The sequence below is a fragment of the Mustela nivalis genome (assembly GCF_964662115.1).
Source record: "Mustela nivalis genome assembly, chromosome: 7".
In the NCBI taxonomy this organism is placed as follows: Eukaryota; Metazoa; Chordata; class Mammalia; order Carnivora; family Mustelidae; genus Mustela; species Mustela nivalis.
In genome coordinates, this window is record NC_139026.1 from 68,947,650 (window position 1) to 68,956,383 (window position 8,734).

Genomic DNA, 8,734 nt, shown 5'->3' on the forward strand with positions numbered 1-8,734 from the left:
TAATAGTCCTCAACTTGGGGAGGAGATGTATTTGGGCTTTGTTTTTATTATGACAAGCTTCATCTGTCTTCTGGAATGGCAAGTTGTTAAATGACACCTTCTTCATAAATACATTTCTGCTTTTTGAAACAAGTTATCTCCTACAACCGGATTAACATTTTACCTTAGCAAGGGGGGAAGCATTAAAAACCAGAGAAGAAAGATTGGTAAAGCATGAAATCATTTCAGCACCTTTTTGGTTAATTTGTTCTTCTCACTATGTAACTTAACTGCCTCGTGGTGAGTTGTCCTCCATTATCTTCTCTATAAAACACCATGGATAAGGAACTAACATATTAAAGACATAGAAAAAAATTCTAGTAGATTCTGGCCTCCCTGGGAAAAGTGAAGGAGACAAGGATGGATCTATGACTTGCCTTATTCATCTGTTTTTTGTTTTTAAATCTGTGAACTTTATCTTTTCGCCTTGTTTCTTGGACTTTAAATCATTACTGATAAAAGTAATGATTCTCAAGCAACTTCTCACACTTCTGTTCTCAATAAGGGTGCAGTCAAGACATTCTAAGTTTCTTGGGTGTGGGCAACCATGACTTTAGCAACCTCTTTGGGAAAGTAAAGCGCCACCTCTAGTATTAGGCCCTAAACTGGCAAATTTTGCTGGGAGGCACATCCTCTATTAAAGAGGCTTGGACTTGGGATTTATTTGTGCCTCCACTGGCAACAATGCCAGATTCAGTGGGTCAGCCAAGAAGAACAGGCTCTTAGTCTCTTCCCTGTCCTTTTAGAATCTTTCACCAATGGATGCTTTTGTTTCCAAACGTCATGGATATGCCTCAGACTGGTATTTTCTTGCCTTCTAAAAAGAGACCCCAAAAAATCACACTCAAAGAATGATGCACATCAGAAAGGCAATTCAGGCACAGTAATATTATCAGAGTAAGATTAGCTTGGGCAGGGAATCTGGGGTGTGAGTCTGACAATACCAGGCACTGAACCTGTAAGCTTTTTGATCCTGATAATGATAATAATGTCACTTAGGATTTAAAGTATCTTAAAAGATCAAATCATTTTTGTAATTTACACAGTAAGCTTTCTGTTGAGCTAGAAATGCAAAGTCAAAGCAATATAAACTCATTTATAAAAGATCTAAAATATTATTTCTAAGCCTTATGAAAATATTGCTCATATATAGTTGGTGGTATAATTTTATAGATCTGTTATTGACTGAACAATGAATAATAAAGACTGGCCTTTGTGGTACTATGACTCACTTCAGACACTTTATATTTTATGATCTTTTTACAAAAGACTACAGTAAGTGTCAGACACAGGCTCTTTCTTTAAGAATTTCTGGAAAATACAACCTTAATGACTGAGAAGAAAAAAAATATTTAAGTACAAGATGTTTATTACATTGTTGCTTTTAATAATAAAAAATTAGAAAACATAACGTATAATAGTAATAGTAGCCAGCATTTATTGAGTATTTATTATATGCCAAGCACTATTGTCGGTGATTTTGTGGATTACAATACAATTTTTTATTTTGCTTCATAGCTGAGGAAGCTGAAGTACAGAGTAAATTTTGGTACATTCGTAGAATGAAATACTGGAGAGCCATTACAACTGAGGATAAACATGTAGATCCTTCTTTAGAAACCCTGAAAAATATAATTTTACCCTGGGTATTTAGAAAACAGTTTCTGGAGGGACAAATGGGTGGCAGAGTCAGTTAAGCATCAGGTTCTTGGTTTCAAGTCAGGTCGTGACCTCGGGGTCGTGGGATTGAGCCCTGAGTGGGGTCCATGCTCAGTGTACAGTCTGCTTAAGATTCTCTCTCCCTCCCCTCTGCCCTTCCCACTCATGTTCTCTGTCTCTAAAATAAATAAATAAATAAATAAATAAATCTTTAAAAAACAGTTTCTGGAACAGCATGAATCCATTTACGTACAATGGCATATATATATATTTTTTTTTTCTATAAAGATGTCTAGAAGGATGTTAATGAAAGTGTTAAGACTATAGGACTGTAGTTTTTATTCCTTTTTGTGCTTTTCTGTAAGTTTGGATTTTTATTTTATTTTTATTTTTTAAAATTTTTTAGAGGTTTTTATTTATTTATTTGACAGAGAGAGACACAGCACGAAAGGGAACACAAGCAGGGGGAGTGGGAGAGGGAGAAGCAGGCTTCCCATGGAGCAGGGAGCCCAATGTGGGGCTCAATCCCAGGACCCTGGGATCACAACCTGAGCCGAAGGTAGATGTTTAACAACTGAGCCACCCAGGTGCCCCAAAAGTTTGGGTATTTAAAGTGAAACATATATCAATTTAATAAAAAGCAAAACATCTTAATAAAGATTATTTCCTTTTCCTTTTTAACAAGCAAAACTGAAATATTTTCCTTTCATGCAAGCATGTGGGACAATTTAAATGACTATAAAGTAGTACAGTTCTTTAAAAATGGCTCAGGATCTCTTGGGTGATTCTCCGTGTGTTGGCTATCCAACTTTTGGCTTTAGCTCAGGTCATGATCTCTGGGAAGGGACAGGAGATCCAACCCCTTTCATCTTTATACCACCCCCATCAGGTCAGGCTCCCTGCTCAGCAGGGAGTCTGTTTTTCCTCCCCCTCACTCTCTACCCCCACCTTGGCCCCCCCATGTGTGCACTCTCTCTCTCTCAAATAAATATAAAAAAAAAATAAAAATCGTTCATATTTAATTCCGATTGAGCATCTTAATGTAAGTAAAACTTCCATTTTTTTTGCAGTCAGTGTTATGTCAGTGTTTTCCAAACATCTTAGTAAATCACCTGGGACGCTTTTAAGAATTCTGGTTCCCAGACTAGAACAACTGAATCAGGCTCTTGGAAGAAAAATGTGTTTTTTTAAGGTAAGAATACAATCTTTGAACCCTTCTTAAGAGCACTCAGTTGGAAATAAATAACAATATATCACTGCATTGCAATAGTGTAACAGTTCTCAATATTTGATAAAATCTATAAAAAGCCTATATAGCAATTTTTTATTCAGAGTTGGAATTGCTTTCTGGTTTCTGTAATTTCATCTCACATGGACAATTTTGAGACTAGATGTTTCTGGGCCACATATCTCAGCCCATTGTGGATTCCTCCCTCTGCCCCTGCAGTCCAGTTTCTATCTCTCCTTTTCAAAATATTTGGCTCCAAGAAGTTCCTGGTTTCCAACTGAATGTTTATGCAATCACAAAAAAAAAAAAAAAAAAAAAAAAAAAAAAAGTTTAAAAAATTTTAAAGCATGCTTTTACATTGGTATTTGGAGATTCTTTAAAAAATGCAACTTTGGGGACGCCTGGGTGGCTCAGTTGGTTAAGCGGTTGCCTTTGGCTCAGGTCATGATCCCTGCATCCTGGGATCGAGTCCCACATCGGGCTCCTTGCTCGGCGGGGAACCTGTTTCTCCCTCTGCCACTCTGTCTGCCTGTGCTTGTGCTGACTCTGTCTGCCTGTGCTTGTGCTCTGTATCTCTCTCTCTAACAAATAAATAAAAACCTTTAAAAAAAAAAAAAAAAAAAGAACTCATTTAAAAAAAAAAAAATGCAACTTTGATCTTTACTTGAACACCATTTGACAGCAAAAGGATTAAGCAATTATGGGTTGTTCCATTATCCCTGCAGGATACATGAGAACTTCAAGGAATTCTATATCACACAAAAGAAACTGCATTTAATGTGATTGAAAGACACTGAGGGTAGAAGGTTAGAAAGCTGACTTTCTGGTTTATGTCCCCGGGGCATGAACTAATTGCTGTATCTATGGAACCTCATGGAGAAAAAGGGAGTAATCTTTTTGTTCCTCGCCTGTCGCTTACTTTGCCATCAGGAAACCTCTCTTCCCTTTCTCCTTGGAACAGACAGAATGGTCGGATTATTTGCAGGTAAGCAACTGAAACTTGTTTTCTATGAGAAGTTCAATAGAATAACACATTAATCATTTTTAGTATATTTTAGGTGGCTTATGCAGGGTTAGGAGTTAATCCATGTTATAATTTTTGCTTAGGTGAAAGTAAAATGTTTTGTTTTTAAAGTTATTCAGCCCTTTGATTATTTGCTTATTATTGATTAAATCATATATTTCTAAAAATTAAAGCATATGTGATAGGCTATTAATACAAAACAGGTAGAGAAATGAAAATTCAAAGAATGTTAACATTTTTGTGCCAAGTAAGTGAATGACTCATTGTGCAAAAGGTACGAAAGAAACTGAGATCACAGGATAGAAAAAGCTTTATCTTTTTTTTTTTTTTTTTAAAAAGAGCAGTTCAGCCGTACTTTATGCCAAAAGCTGATTTTCACTTATGCTTGGTATAAAAATGGGATAAAAACCCAACAGTTTCATATTTTGAACTACTTTGTCAAGGTGGACATCATCATGGGATATGGAAACTACAACCTTCACAAAAGTGAGAGGCCATTTTTTGCCTCCTTTAGTATCTTTTCGAATGTTTTGGCCTTGCAATTGAAGTGATTTTTATTAATACTTAGAAATTTAAAACCATTTCATTTCCCTAATACACATTTCTTAGAAACTGTCCCTGCTTTAGTCAGAGATACTATGCATTTTGTATATGCTTCACAAAGAAGTATCTTTTATAACTTGCAAACAAGCCCCCATTTTGAACTTTTTTTTTTTTTAAAGATTTTATTTATTTATTTGACAGAGAGTGAGCGAGGGAGGGAACACAAAGCAGGGGGAGTGGGAAAGCGAGAAGTAGGCTTCCGCTTGAGCAGGGAGCCCAATGGGGGCTCAATCCCAGGACACTGGGATCAGGAACCAAGAGGAAGGCATATGCTTAATGACTAAGCCACCCAGGTGCCCCCCCCTTCCACTTTTTGAACTTCTTCACAATTTTCACTGTTATGTTTTATTTTCTCTTTTTAAAGAAAGTCTGTGGTTGACCTTTGAGGGGCTGGGGAATGCCTAGCTCCAAGAAGTGACCAGGATCCACATATCCACATTCAATGTTTTCAAAATCACTGCAAAATTAATTTTTTTTTCATTTTCAGTTTTCATTTACTTTCAAGGTTTTGTTGTTGTTATTTTGTTAATAAAAACAAAAAATTTAAACCAGGGCACAAACTGGTTTTCTGGTGAATGTAAATACCAGAACTTTAATCATAGGGGGAACATTTTTTTTTTTAAAGTCTGCAGTTGGGCGCCTGGTTGGCTCAGTGGGTTAAGCCTCTGCCTTTGGCTCGGGTCATGATCCCAGAGTCCTGGGATCGAGCCCCACCTCAGACTCTCTGCTTGGTGGGGAACCTGCTTCCTCCTCTCTCTCTGCCTGCCTCTCTGCCTACTTGTGATCTCTCTCTCTCTCTCTCTGCCAAATAAATAAATAAAATCTTTAAAAAAAATAATAAAAATTTAAAAATTAAAAGTCTGCAGTCACAGGTTTCTTTAAAACCATACAACAGTCCCCTTACAAACCATGTCTTGTTTCTGGTGTAATGGATCCTTCCTTTATCTGACGTCAAGTGACTAAATTATTGTTTTCCTCAGAAAGACTCTGGGCTAGGGTTTCCACTTGTCTTTATATTTACTTAGGAAGAGGTGTCTGTGACTATTCACTTTCAGAGAAAGAAGAAAAGCAGAGGAGAGAATCCACATCTTCAAGAGGGTAAGGGACAGAGTATCAAAATGGCCTGGAAAATGTTCAGAATTAACATCAGAAAGTCAAATGTTCACCTAGGGCTCAGCTGGGAAGAAACAAAAGAAAAATCAATATGCAGTCAAAGAATGGCTTCACTTTTCTAGAAGGTGACTCTCTAGGAGAGTCCCTTAGCAACAGCTTTGAAATTCCAGAACCTGTCCTCAACCCTGATGGTCAGCTTCGGCGTCTGTCTGGATCTCAGACTTCTTGCCCGATCTTCCTACCACGGAAATGCATGTGGCAGTGGTGGAAACAGCCTTGGTGCTGCTGCTGAGCATGGGGTGGACCTCAGACTCTGCTCACCCACCATTTTTTATAGAGACTGTTGGATCCGTCGCTTTCCAGGTCTTCTGATTGACCTGGAGGAGTCTCAGAAGCTGGGAGCTCAGTTCCTGAAGTATTATTCTGAAAGTACCGGCCAGAAATGTAGCAGGAGCTGCTGCCTTAGGAAGGATGGTAAGTATCAATGATATGCCTGAGCAAAAATCAGGAGAAACTTAGAAAATGAAGACCTAAGTAAGGAGCTCTAGGCAGAGGTTCCAGGGAACAGATGATCAGGACTAGGGAAGATGAGGGAGAGACAAGGGGATGGGGGAGGCAGGACAGAGATTGAGGCTGACTTTCCATTTGGATCAGTTCTGGCTCAGTTTACAAATCTGGTGATGATCCAGAGTGCCATGGAACCCACAGGTAACACAGAATCTTCTTTTCTTCACTAAAGCGCTAAATGAAACTATTTCCTCGAGGGTTAACTAACAATACTTCCACATCCCCCAAAAATAGCATATTTGGCTTCAAAAATAATACAATAATTTCTTTTTCAAACTTCTTTTGGTGATCTCAATATTTCAAATTTTTGAAATGTGCTTGTTTGTGTTGAGCAAATGTGGGTTGCATTGAGCAAGAATTTAGATTGTTTAGATGTTTTGAAGGACATAGGTAGATATATGTCAACTAGCAAAAAGAAAGAAAATAAATATATATTTTAAATATTCTGATTTTTTTGTCTGAAGTCCAGAATCAGAGTTAAGCATCACCCATGTAATATGATCAAGGTTTATAATAAGGAAAACATTTCATTATTGCAGAATTTCCAGTTATAATTGTCTAAAGACTACTTTCATTTGTTTTTCATTTTTCCAAGATTTTAAAGCTACTTGGAAAGAAATAGCAAAAGCAACACAATACGTTAAAATAATTCTCTTGGTTCTTCTACACTTTCTTTCCATGGTTTGATACTGACTTATTAATTGCCAGTGCCTCCTATCCAAGTACACATGGCAGATTTCTGGGATGTGTACTGAGGCTACCCAAGGGTGTAAACTGACCACAGTGTGAGAAGCTGTCCCGGGCTAAGCCCTAGAAAGTTAATCAGGCTCACAATAGAGCAATTAATTTTTTAAAGGGAATTTTTTTTTTTTTTTACAGAATTTATTTATTTGAGAGAGAGAGAAAGAGTGTGTGTGTGTGTGTGTGTGTGAGAGAGAGAGAGTACAAGCAGAGGCAACAGCAGAGGGAAAGGAGAAACAGATTTCCCGTTTAGCAGGGAGCCCAATGCAGGGCTTGATCCCAGGACCCGGGATCATGAGCTGAGCCAAAGGCAGACGCTTAACTGACTGAGGCACCCAGGTGCCCCAAGGGAAATTTTTTTGAAAAGGTTGCCAATCTAGATTCTCACCTTAAAGATGCTTCTAACTCCCATAAGCCTGAAGGGAAGGTGTGTGGGGGGGGTGTACCTTTCAGCATTTTCCCATGGTATCCATTTACCTGACTGTCCATCGCAGGGAAACTGTGTCCTCTGGACTTCCAGGGATACTTTAAGCATCCAGTAGAATTCCATGATTTTAGAGCCTCTGTAGCTTCCAAGTTGTGGTTTTCTTCCTCCAGAAGAAAGGGCACGAACACACGTCTGTTTTTAGCTGGAAGCCAGAACTTTAAAAACCCACAGTCCTGCAATAACTAACCTGTTCAGAGCTGGAACTCTAAAATGTACACGAAGAGGAATATAAAACTTCTTTTAAAATTGTTCTCTTTACAGCATCAACTACTTTCTTATCAAAAATTTAAATGTCTAAATTTGAATCTTTTTTAATCCTTTCCCTTAAACTTGACAGTCCAGTCTTTAAGGAATGCATTTGTAATCTAAAATGTATTAGCAATGTATTATTCATTGAATTCTGCCCTCTTCTTTATCCTCCTGGCTGGCCCAGAGGTAACGGGGGAGGGGTGGGATAGAGCTCCCCACAGTTAACCTTACACAGAAGCAGCAAAGGTTTGGCCAACCACAGTTCCACAACAGCTTTAGGGATACTCTGAGGTCTGGTAATTGTATGCTATCCCTCTGTAATCTTATTTTATTAAAGAAGTTGATACCTTTGGTCAATGGATATTTCCCAGCGCATGGTTCCTACTACACTGCAGCAGGAGGGAACTCTGTTTTGTACTTTAGGGAGGACAGACTGGATACTGGCACTCAGCAAATCAGACTTAAGGGTTTCCAGAAATAACATGATGCATTTTATGGGCTTTCCGTTGGATGTGTGATTTGCAAATGGGGCTAGTGCTCCCCTATAATCAGGGTCAGGGTAGCGTTCACCTGGCCTGCTGCCTTTCTACCATCCGGGCCTCTCCCAGTAATTGCAGTGTTTGCCTTCCCATGACTCCCTCTTTTGTTACAACATCTGTCACTTGATTTTTGTTTTTCTTTCTCTGGTGAACTCCGGTGCATTAGCATTCTGAGAGGGCACTGCAACTAGAAATCTGATAAGCCCCAGGGGCTTCTGTAGCCAACTGAACTTTTCATGAACATAAAATCCTGGGATTGGAAAATGATTCCAGGTAATCCTGTGTGGAATGGAATGTGTGAAAGATTAGAGAAAAATCCATGGACAGTTTCTTTTAAAAGGGCATTTTCCACATTCATAGAAACAGTTACTGTAGTTCACCATGTTCTGTGAGATGTCTGAACATATCCCTGCAATATACTGGTGTGAATGCCATGTTCTTGGAAGAAATAGAAGCTACTCAGAGCTCTTCCAGCTGGGAGAAAC